The sequence below is a fragment of the Cavia porcellus genome, unplaced genomic scaffold, assembly GCF_034190915.1.
Source record: "Cavia porcellus strain 051 isolate PalLab524CR breed Dunkin Hartley unplaced genomic scaffold, mCavPor4.1 scaffold_38, whole genome shotgun sequence".
Lineage (NCBI taxonomy): Eukaryota > Metazoa > Chordata > Mammalia > Rodentia > Caviidae > Cavia > Cavia porcellus.
In genome coordinates this window covers 5,555,072-5,567,228 of record NW_026947521.1, presented here as the reverse complement: position 1 = coordinate 5,567,228, position 12,157 = coordinate 5,555,072, and the positions used below count along the sequence as shown (strand labels likewise).

Genomic DNA, 12,157 nt, shown 5'->3' with positions numbered 1-12,157 from the left:
TTACATCTTTAAAGTTTTTGAAAAATAAAATCTTTCTCTTTGTGGATACTGTAAGGCATTTTAAACTCTATTGTGAAATATAAGCTTAAAGCAATTTATGTCTTTACAGTAGTTTTTGAAATGTCAATACCAATGCATAGTTATCTACTGCAATAAATACCGTAAGCCCTTTTGAAAATCACATTGCCAATTCTCCTTGACCCCACAAAATAGACATATCAAAAACTGAATCAGAAAGCAAATAAATCAAAATATACCTAAAATGTTATTAAATAACCCTGAAGATCAAACCTGGGTCAAACAACAAAAGAACCTAAATCTCTGCCCAAGGTGGAGTCTGTTGATTCACTCATGGACCTTTCACCGAAAAAGGATATAGTCTCGGCCAAGAGAAATACATTTTGCTCACATGGACGGCTTCAGTCCAAGGATCCTGCTTTTCCCACTATCATCTTTTCTTGATCTGCAAGAAACAACTATACCTCTGCTGAGACTCTTTAATTGGTTTGTTTTTAAAGAGCTCTATCTGCTTAAATGGAACTTGCCTAAAAGCATTGCAGTACTCTCCAGTGGGATTACAAATTATATTGGCAGAGAATTAACTGTGTTCAGTTAGGTAACAAGAGGAAGAAAGCAACCTATAGTAGTTCTGAAAATCTGAGGGAATGCAAACATTTCCCCCAATGAAATGAAAGTAGTTTAGTACCATGTATGTCAAATGGAAGTGCAAAGATTTAGGGAACTCTCTACGAATCTTCCTGTAAGAAGCAAAATTCTGTGTAGTTCTTCTGTGAGGTCCATGAATTGACATTCTCTGTGGAACTAAAAGTCATGAAAGAATATAAATCACTTCTGAAGTGCTCATTGAAGAATTAACAAGAAAAAAATTTTATGTAATAAGGAGAAAGTCTTTAAAAATTTTTTGAAATATATACAGGTCCCAAGTTGTATATAATTCAGCAAAAGTAGCACTTATCAAACATCTTTGTGCTTATAACTCTGGGACACATGTGGAAGCAAGGCATATTCTAACTGGACAGAACAGACCTAGATTCCTCACACTCAACCTAGGAGGAGCAGGGGGCTTCTTCTGAATGAGTACGTGTAGACTCAGAACTGTTCCCTGCCAAGCAGGGGCCTTCCAACATTAGGACACACCCACAGAGATCTCTGAGATGACTAGCTAGGTCCAGAATTTTCATAATGAGATTCAACTCCACTTGGTAAAGGGGCTAGAAGCTCTTACAAAAGTCAATTTTTCTACCTACAGCAGCACTTATCTAGGAAAAAATGATTTCACTACAATGGTATCCATTTTAACCAATCATACATAGATTCAAGAAATCATTCTATCCTATCCATAATGCTATATTTCAATCTTTAGGCTAATCACATTTACATACCTTGCCCTCAGCTGTGTTGCTTTCTAATTCTATAAACTGACTTTTCTCTCTTGGCAATTTCTCAGTATATGTCTTTACATTTCCATGCATGGTTGGGGGAAAAAAAACACCTCAGCTTTGTTTTATCTCTTTCTGTTTGTTTGATTGGTTTGGTTTGTTTGGAGGGGAATTTTTTGTTTGTTTGTTTTGTTTTGCTTTTTTGCTCCACTGGTTTTTGTGATAGTCTTTAACATACATTTCAAAAATGCTTTCATTTCACTTTTTCTTTCCAAAAAACCAAAACAAACAACAACAAAATTCAAGTAAATAATGGCTTAGGAGCTAGTATTAATCTGCAGCACAGCTACCCTTATAACATAGGCTGGGAAAGCCCAAAGGTCTGACAATTAGGTCAGACCACTTGTGTACCTGAAAATCTGCTGTGCAGAACGTACATCAGCAAGCATAGCAACCCTCTGAGCACTGAATGCTGATCATGACCAGTGCAGTTTAGGAGATAAGACTGCTGACTTTTAAAAAGCAACAAGCCTTTTTATCCTCCTTCTGCTTACTATGTGCATAGTCTTCTGTCAAAGAAATATGAGATAATGTTGCCCTATTAGGTTAAATTCCATTATCAAGTACATTCCAAGCCTTTCCATCCCCCCTTCACAGAAAATGTCACTGACAACAGAATGTTATTGTGGGCTTTTAAATAAAGGAATAACCCTATCTCAAATTTTAAAAAGGAAAAAAGAGGCTGGAGATGCAATGAGACTAGCTCAACCCAAGATGACTGGTCCATAAAGAATTAGGTAGTGGTTTTAAGAATAGTAAAGAAGAGAGCTGGGGATAAAATTCAGTTGTGGAGCACACATTTACCCGTGTGAGACTGTGATATCCAGCACTACATAAAAAAATAAATAAGTAAAGAGCAATCTGACATTACCAACAAACTTCACCTTTTTATTACAAATTCAGTTTATCCTGGAAATAGGTGGGAGTAAGCACAGTAATTGTTTTTCTAACTTCCCTAAGGGACAAAAGGCAATCTTAAAGAGTTCACTTGTAAAGTACAAGATCCTCCTTTTCTACCCAGGTTACAGAGTGCCTGAAATTCAACCATCAGGAAATCATCCTTTTCAATTATAACACTCTACGCTCCTGGCATTTTCTCCCAAAATACCCTGGAAGAAAATTTGAGAAGTATTCATTTTAGACATTATTGCTGCTTTGATGGCAATTGGCTCTCTGCTTGCCTTCCCTAGCTATAGTTACTTCCACCCCCACTTTGATAAAAAGAACCAGGGCAAAAACAAGGGTCTGAGAATCTACTTTTATCTGACCTGGAAGCTAGACTAAAAAAGATCAGATGCTTTGCCAAAATGAGTTAATAAAGCCAGAACCAGAATCAAGAGTTTAAATATTAGGGCTTTAAGATAATCTTCATAAATTCTTCACTTTATTAAATATACTCTACAAGATAAATGAACCCTATATAATTTTTTAAATCACAGGCATTTCAAGCAAAACTCCTCCTCTTTTTTCACTACAGTGAGGCAAGTATGGCTAACAGATACACTTAATAAATCAAAGAGGGTACACCAGGAAGGAAAAGTTCTAACTCCTTGTTATACTGGAAACCTAACAATCCTCTCCAACCTCATCCTTTATCACATCACTTTCCACATACTCATTTACCAGCTGTTTCTACTGAATATCTGCAGAGCCCAGTATTTAACATTCCCTCATACATCCATAGCTTGACTTAAGTTTCTTCATACACCACTCTCTCCCTTAACCTGTTTGGTAGGTTGGGCTCAGGCCCTTCTCTTGGAAATACCTCCTAACATCTTTCCTCTGAGATCCCTAAATACAGCCTTCCTTAACCCACACCAAGTCTGAATGAGGCTCCCTCCTTTATACAAATCTCTTAACAAACTTCTCACAGGGCTACTGTCAATTGCAAAACTAATTAGTAACTGCCACATTATAGATACCAAAATGATCATTATGTGTCCATTCTGTGTTCTTCATATAGCACTTCTGTTTTTCTTTTTCTAGTTTATCTAAAACCTTACCTATATTTTTTACTAGCCTGACAGTTTTAAGCATATTTGTAACATGGGTACTGGCTTCTTAAAAGGGATCCAGCTGAGATTAAACACACAAGAAATTTCTGTAGGCATTCACAACAAGTTCATGTAGAGATTAATGAGTTTATCTGACCACAAAAATGAACTTTTATAATGCTGCAAAAGCAAATTTCCTTAAAAAGAACTTAAAATGTTAATCTATTTGGGAAATATACCAGCTTCTGAATGATTAAAAAGTTAAAATATTAAATCACTCTGTATCATTCTTTTAAATACAGAATGATATTCCACTGTAGTAGAGCAGCGGCCTTATGAAGAATTCACAGTTAAAATCTGAGCCATTCAATTCCCTTTTCCCTGGATCTTCTCAGGCAAGGTAACTATTAAAGGATACATCAAAACCTGATCAGCATACTTTTCAAAAACTCTGTTCCTTCCATGGATTCACGTGGAAGTTACACAGCCACCTCATGTCACTAGAGTGAAAAGCAAAAGGAAGCTTCAAGTAAAACAAAATCCAAGACCACAGCCAGTGATAGTCTCAAGGTGGCTGCAACCCCATATACAACAGAATGTTTAATACTGGGGAGAGGAGTTCTACTGTATCACTTGGTATACCTTGACTCAGTTATGCCAGCTCAAATCAAACTTTCCACTCCCAGTAACTACTCACAATTAGCAGTATAAAATACAGGCTGCAAATAAACATACGAGCAACCTTGAACCTGAAAATGAAATTCCAGCCAGGCATGGTAACACATGCTTTAATTCCAGAAGTCAGGAGGCTGAGGCATAGTGAATTAAAGTCTAATCTTGGTCACACACTGGGACCCTGTCTCAAAAATGAATGAATTTCTAACAAAATGATTTACCTTAATTAAAAAAATGTTAGTAAAGCTAATACTAATTGTAATTCAATGACACCTACCATATTTACATGAGGAAGTATATGGAAAGTAGAAAATCGAGTATTCTAAAGACTATGGTGAGAACCAAAACCTAACTAGATTTGAAATTTAGTATAAAAATACAAACTCAACAAAATATTACATTTTTATCCTTTACTTTCACCTTTTCCCTGCTGCCCATCACCTGTTCTAGATATTCTCATGCACAAGAAATAGCAATAACACCATTTTTCTTCCAAAGACAATCAAGTTTTGGCAAACTTTGGTGAGTAAGACAGTGAAAAATAGAAACTCAACCCAAATACCCACTTACCAAAGAACCATATAAGAACTGTATAGATCTTCCTCAGAATGTATTTCCCATTTATCATTTTTAAATATACTAAAATAATTAGAAGTCTTCACATGCGAGACTGGGGCAGGAGGATTTCCAGTTTGAATCACATATAGTTTAGTGAGATCATGTGTCAAATTAAGAAATAAAAATGGCTGGGATTGTAGCCCAGTGGCAGAGTACACCTGTGTTCAATGTATAGTACTGATGTGGGAAAAAACACTGCATATGTAGTTAAACAAACAGTAACTTCCAAACTAATAATGTATCATGCAAGACTCTTAAGCAGACACTGAGAGCACCATTGTGCCATTTTAGGAACCTCCTAGTAGTTCTCAATAATCATGATATTTTACACTACTACTTTTATTTTCACCTAAATGCTATTGTGACCCCCTTATACATGAGTATTCAACTTTGCCAGATTGTTTCAATAGCTCTTTTCACCAACATGTGCACCAAGCACCTTCATAGAGCTCTCCATCGGATCCACATAGGGGTCTCAAACTAGGCCTGCATGACAAAGCTTACCTAAACCGCCATGCCCATTCAGTTACAAAGTCAGCCCTCTCTTAGTTGCAATTATTTTCTGCCATTTCAATTACTCCAGGCCCATTGGAGTCTGGAATATTAAATAAAAATTTCCAGAAATAAAAAATGCAAGTTTTAAGCCATGTACTATTTTGAGTAGCAGGATGAAATCTCATACCTTCCCACTCCTCCCAGTGTACTCTTGTCCAGTGTATTCTCACCCTGTGTGCTTCCCCCACTAGTTCTATAATAGTCACTGTGGTATTCAGCCTGGCTGTGCCTACCTCAGTGCTTGTGTTGCAGTAACCCCTGTGTTACTCAGGAGGGGCCACAAAATAAAGAAAATGGTGTGCATATGCCCGTTAAAAAGTGAAGGTCTCCATTTGATAAGGAAAAGCAGTACACACAGGTTTCAGTATTGTCTACTAGGATTGTTGGAAAGATTAGCCCCACATAAGAGGGATGACTGTGCATACTGTCTGTGGCAGCTTCAGCTCTGTACCAGCAGAGGTTGGTGGTTGGAACACAGAATAATCTGGTTCTTTACAGGAAAAGTTTGCCAACATCAGGTCTTTTTCAAAATACTCAGGATAAAATTTCCCTATCTTTGTCTCCACTGTCCATCTATGAAAGGAAGGTGATAGTGCTTAAGGAATTTCTTAAGTGACTCTTGCAATATGGAATTAACTTTTTAATATTTACACTAATTGGAGCACACATAAAAGATACTTTCCTGAAGTACTAAAAAAAGCAGAGTTAACTCAGCAATTTACCAAGTCAATAAATATCTAGCAAATAATAAGTTAGTTTAGGTTGTTACCTCCATTGCAATCCTTATATGTTATAATTTTCATACTCCAAGGTTAAGAATGTAGATGTAGCAAAGGAGTCTTTTTTCTCTCTGGGCAGACATTCAGTCTGTGCCTGATTATAATAGAATTACTTTCATAAGATTATGGCAATTAATAAAGATAGCATAGGAGAGCCTATATACACAGTTATAAAAATAATAGCAGATATATATATAACTGTAGATCAGGCATGTATTATTCAGACTTTATTCCTTAGAAAGCCTATAAGGTAGGTACTATTATTGTAATGTGCCCAAGGTCACAAAACTAGCACATGGTAAAACCTGAGGTGGACCCAGCTGGAGTGGCTTCAGCAGTTATGCCCGTAACTATGTCATTATACTGCAGCCAAAATATTTCTTAGAATAGTTCTTTGTAACACAATGTTTTAAAGGCTTCTTCCTCACTATTTGATTTTTATTTTAGAAACAACTCTGCTCTGTTGTTAAGAACATAAAAGTAACATTATGATTGTAGGTTCTGTATTTGTGTAGGGTTTTTGTTTTTGTTTTATTTTTTGTACCAGAAATTGAACTCAGGACCTCACGCTTGCTAGACAGGCACTGCACCACTGAGCTACATCCCCCACTTAACTTCAGTCAGAGGGGGAAAAAATTCTAAAACTCAGCATAGGATGAGGTAAGAAAACAGAAAATATGCTGGAACATCTACCCAAGAAAATAGCTCAGAAGGGATTCAAGGGACAGAAAATCACAGCTGCAGAGCTGGAAAAGTCCTCATTCTACTCCGATTTTACTACATAGAAAGTGAAGCCGACAGAGTAGTGGTTCTCCCCACACTGCAGTGCTGGTTGTCCATCACTCAGACTCGGCACAGGATGACCTTTCCATCATACTGCTCTGTCTAGATTTGTACTGAGTTGAAACTCATTAGTATAACATTAGTATAACATTTTAAGATAAAAAGATATGTTTGGTTTGTTGCAGAATAGAAATACATTGTAAATTAGCAAATGGGAAGGAGCCTCTTATCAAAGATCTTTTATTTTTTCCCCCATATTAGGAGTGTATCCAGGGCCTTGGCATTCATCTGTACCCCAGCCCTTTTTTTTTCACTTTGAGACAAAGTCTCACTAAGTCACTAAGCTGCCCAGTTTGGGTCCAAATTTGCCATCCTCCTGCCTCAGCTTTGCAAAATTCTGGGATTACTGGTATGTGCCACCACCACACTCAGTTACCAAAGGTCATTTTAAAAATTCATCAAACAAAACAGTAAACTTGCTAACTCTGAACAAAATGAAGACATATATATTTATAAATATTCCTAACAAACCTCTAGCAGAAATTATCTCCTATGCCCTTTAACATATTCTACAAGAAAATGGTTAAGAGTGTACATTCCTGATATTTTCTACAAAAATAAAATCTGTCCCCTTAAATTATATTAATAAAGTATAAAATCTTCTTTGCCTAAAAAAAAAAAAAAAAAAAAAAAACCACCACTAGGTCAGTCTGGAGATTCCTCAAAAAGCTGGGATTGGAAGTCCCATTTGACCCAGCCATTCCACTTCTAGGCATATTCCCAGAAGAACTGAAAACATCATACCACAGTGATATATGTGCATCTATGTATATAGCAGCACAATTTGTAATAGCCAGATCTTGGAACCAATCTAAGTGTCCATTAACTGAGGAATGGATAAAAAAGTTGTGATATTTTTATACAATGGAGTACTTAGCTATAAAGAATGATCACATTGAGATATTTATAAATAAATGGATGCAACTTGAAACCATACTCATAAGCAAAATAAATCAAACTCACATGTATAAATACCGTATAGTCTCCCTAGTGTAAAAAATGGTAAGAATATATAAGATTTTATGGTAATCATGATTCCCCATTACATTGCTTGGAAGCCTTTAATGTTTTCATTCACTAGTTTGGAATGGTTTTATTGTTCTGTTTGATTTTTTATGTGTGATAGTATGAACAGCTATTTTGAAGGAAAAAAGACATTGTGGCAGCCATTGCTGATTTAATATCATCTTGCTTTGAAGTCCTACCATGCTTTTTTGCTTCTGTTTCCATTGGCTCTATCATGTTGTATCTTATTGGATATTAATATGTGTGACAGTATAAACAAATTTTCTCTGGAAAATTAGATAATATAGTAGCCATTGTTTCATTTTCTGTTATTGGTTCTGAATGCCTTTTAATACTTTCATTCTCTTGAATGGTTTTATACTATTTTGTTATGTTTGATACTATTGTATGTGAAGTATGCTCAACTATTTCAAAGAAACATTATGGTAGCTACTGTTAATATTCGGTTGTCTTGTTCAAAGTGCTGTGTTGCTTACATTGTTTTGTTCTGATCTGCTTTGTTCTGTCCTCTTTTGTCTTAATCTATTTAAAATTTTAAAAAATCTTTAAAAAAACCTACCACTTTGAAAATGGTTAATGAGCAGATGCCTTATTAGCCTTTCAGAAGACCAAAACTTCACTGCTTTCCTACAAACACAATTAGCTGTTTCCTAAAATAATTTTACAAGGTAGGAATTCCTTCATAGTAGATTACAAGTATTTATCCTCAAGCATATTTTAACTTTTGTTTAAAGCAAAGCAGATGGATTTGTTCAAATTTGAAAAAAATCACATATGAAAAGTGATTTTATCACCTGTAACAACTGATGTTTTCAATTCTTCTTGTGCCAACCCTGACTAATGTGTATTTCTTCTTTTAGAACTGAACTATGGCTCTAATAGGAAATAAATTCCTGTGTGACACACTTAGCAATAAAACTGAAGTTAAGTAACTAAATTAAGTGGAATGAAAAGATTCTACACAGAGAAATGTGTTACAAAAAATTACTAGGGGAGGCTTATGAAAATTCCCAAAAAACAAGCAATCATTATCTTTTACTGTATAGCAAAAATAAAAATAAATTAGGAGTGATGAAGAAAAAGAAGCAATTATATATTCTAATGGAAGAATCACCACTTGTTGGATGCAAAGATGAAGGGGTCAATGAATCAAAAATGACCTTGGCATTTTGATTTTCAGACAACTATGTGGATGACAGCCTCCTTGTCAAGCCCAGAAGTTACAGGAGACTGGCTGGAGAAGACAGGTAAGGTCATTTTAATTGTTGATATGAATATTAGCAACTGCGTATACTTAGTAACAGTCAAGGCTGGCTTTGATCCCCAGCACCATTAAAAAAAAAAAAAAAAAAGAAAGAAAAAGGTAGAATTTCAAACTTAGGGTCAAACTTTTGCCTAGCAAAACTTATGTTATTAACTAAATAAAAGAATTAGGTAAAATTCCTTTTAGGATCATAAGGCACAGAATTTATGGCTCTAATAGGGGTTCAAACGTGAGCACGTTAAGTGACTTCAGAATATCAATGACCTGCAATCGTGCGACCAGAAAATTCCAATCTGAGCACTTCAGGAGTGTGCAGCAGTCAGTCACTTAGAATCACCTCTTGAGCCCCCTAAAACATCATAGAGAAGTGCCACATTGTGATCTCCTTTCTAGAAACATAATACTATGATGACAAACTCCAGAAAGCCTACCTGAATCTTCTCTCTCTGCATCAAAAAATATTTATACATAGCCTTCTTGACTTGTATCTGTATTGAACCATTAGTCAGCACACATTTAACACCTCTCTTGACCAGTTTCTGTTTAAAGACATTTTTTTAAACAAGGGGGAGTATTTATTTTAAAAAGAAAAAAAAAGGATAGAAATGATACAGAGTTTCAAAAAACAGGAAATTAACACTAGTTAATATATTATGTATTGTTATCTTAGAAGTAGCTGCTCAGGTTACAAGATCTAGGCATGAAAAAAATAATCAAATGATCAAACAATGAAAACATAAACTGTTCTTTTTGATGAAGAGATTAGTAGTATAGTTATCTGTCTTGTAAATATATATACATACATACATATACATATATTTATTTACATATAATTTTTCCCTTATTCCTTTTCTCCCCTATTCCAGTTGTTCTTCCTTTTTGAGCACTTTTTTTCCTTTTCATTAACACAATATCTATTATACATTTTGGATATTACTCTGTTTTTTACACTAGGGAGACAATGATATTTACACATGTAAGTTTAATTTATTTCACTTATGAGTATGGTCTCAAGTTGCATCCATTTACCTATAAAAGCCTCAAGGGTATCCCTCTTTATAGGTCAGTAATATTCCGTTGTATAAAAACACCACATCTTTTTATTCATTCTGCAGTTGATGGGCATTTAGGTTGTTTCTAAGATTTAGCTATTACAAATTTGTGCTGCTATAATCATGGATATACACATATCACTGTGGCATAATGTTTTCAATTTTTCTAGGAAAAAAGCCAAAAGGGGAATAGCTGGGTAGAATGGGACTTACAATCCCAGTTTTTTGAGGAATCTCCACAGATTTCCACAGTGGTTGCACCAGTCTACACTCCCACCAACAGTGGAGAAGCGTTCCTTTTCCCCCACATCCTTGCCAACATTTGTTATTGGTTGATTTTTTTTAAATAAGACATATTTATTATGCTAAAGAACAGAGTTTAATTTTCCATTTTACCAAAACACTAAAATAGCACACAACATAGTAATTTAACACACAATACAAATTGATATATGCAATTATTCCCCAGAATGACTATTTTTAGCTTCGCTTTGGTAGTCCTTAAAAATAACACTCTTAAGTAGTGGCCTTTATTAAAGTTATCAACAAGTTACTTCAGAAAAGTCTTAGTGTAAAAAGAGACTCAACTCCTTGGATCTGAGAACTTTTGTAAGGGAAAATACTTTATCTGCTTCTCTATAGCTGAGCTACAGCAGAGTCAAGTTCCTTTTTACTTTGGGTAACACTGCTAGGAATCCTAGCTTGAGAAAATTATTCTAAGTTGAATATTGCAACTTTAACCACAGGGCCTCCATTGAAACTGCATTTCAAGTAGAAAGACATGTAAGGAACCCAATTTTGCTGCAGACCAAAATTAATCTACAAAATGCAGAAATAGTAACAGCTCACCACGAACTCAGCAAGGCTTCATAAAAGTACAGCGGGTAAACTTTACAAAGATCCACTTCCATTTGGTGATAGAACAGCTGAAGAGACACACAATATCTAGGACAACAGCCCTTTAGATTCGGTATTAGAGATAAAGAACTTGGTGGTAAGCATGTTCGCAGCTGATATTATAGTGGATATATCAATAGCCTCTTGAAAGGGTTTCCCAATTCTTGTCTTACAATCGCAATTTAAAACATGCTCAAAAATTTCCTGCTGAATTACCTTTTAGCAAGTATATACTAGACTTAGAAAGTCTGTCTAGCAGAAAACAGGAACTGAATGGCTGCACTGTTGACATCCAGATTTAATGCAAAAAAATCATTCTAAGACAACTTTTAAAATTAAGTTACTATTTTTATTGTTCTGCTTGTACCTTAACTATGGCCTACTAGATTTGCCAATGTCAAGGGTTATACAGCCAATAACCCCAGTGTGATCTGAAGACCATTTGAAGTAAAATTTATATTTGAAAGCATGTTCCTGTAACCTGTCATCTGCTCTGAAAGCACAGGCATTAGCTGATGGAGGTGGTCACATCTTGTCTCATCCTTCAGGAGGCTTCGAGGATGTACAGTGCAGTGAACCAGGCAGTTGGGAACACAGGCAGGACAGTTCTAACTCAGAGCCTTGCCCCTCAGGAACAGTCCTCACCGGCTCACCCTGAGAAACTCTCACTACCCAGTTGCAAGTGGCCTGGTGGCGTGAACACCCAGGGCTCTCCGCTGGAGCACTGTTCTCTGTGGCTGTCCGTGGCTCCGGGGCCTCTTCCTGACCAGTTCCTCTGCACAGCTTCCCTAATAGCGTGGGGCAGCGTGGCAAAGCACTGTCCCACAGGGACAGATACAAGGACCTGGGACAGACACACAGTCTTGCTGGGAACCACTGCCAGGGCTGAATTTCTTCCCATGGATTCCTTCAAATACAGAAACACCCTGTCAGTGGGAGGCAGGAGGTCGGACTCACTCAGACCATTTTTCCTTTCCAAGGACAGCACTTCACT

General features: G+C 36.1%; 1 protein-coding gene across 12 annotated transcripts in view; it reads right to left on the bottom strand.

Moving 5' to 3' along the window:
- Positions 1 to 12,157, bottom strand: part of Peak1 (pseudopodium enriched atypical kinase 1) — a 305,892-nt gene that overhangs the window by 265,933 nt on the left and 27,802 nt on the right. The window lies entirely within an intron of this gene.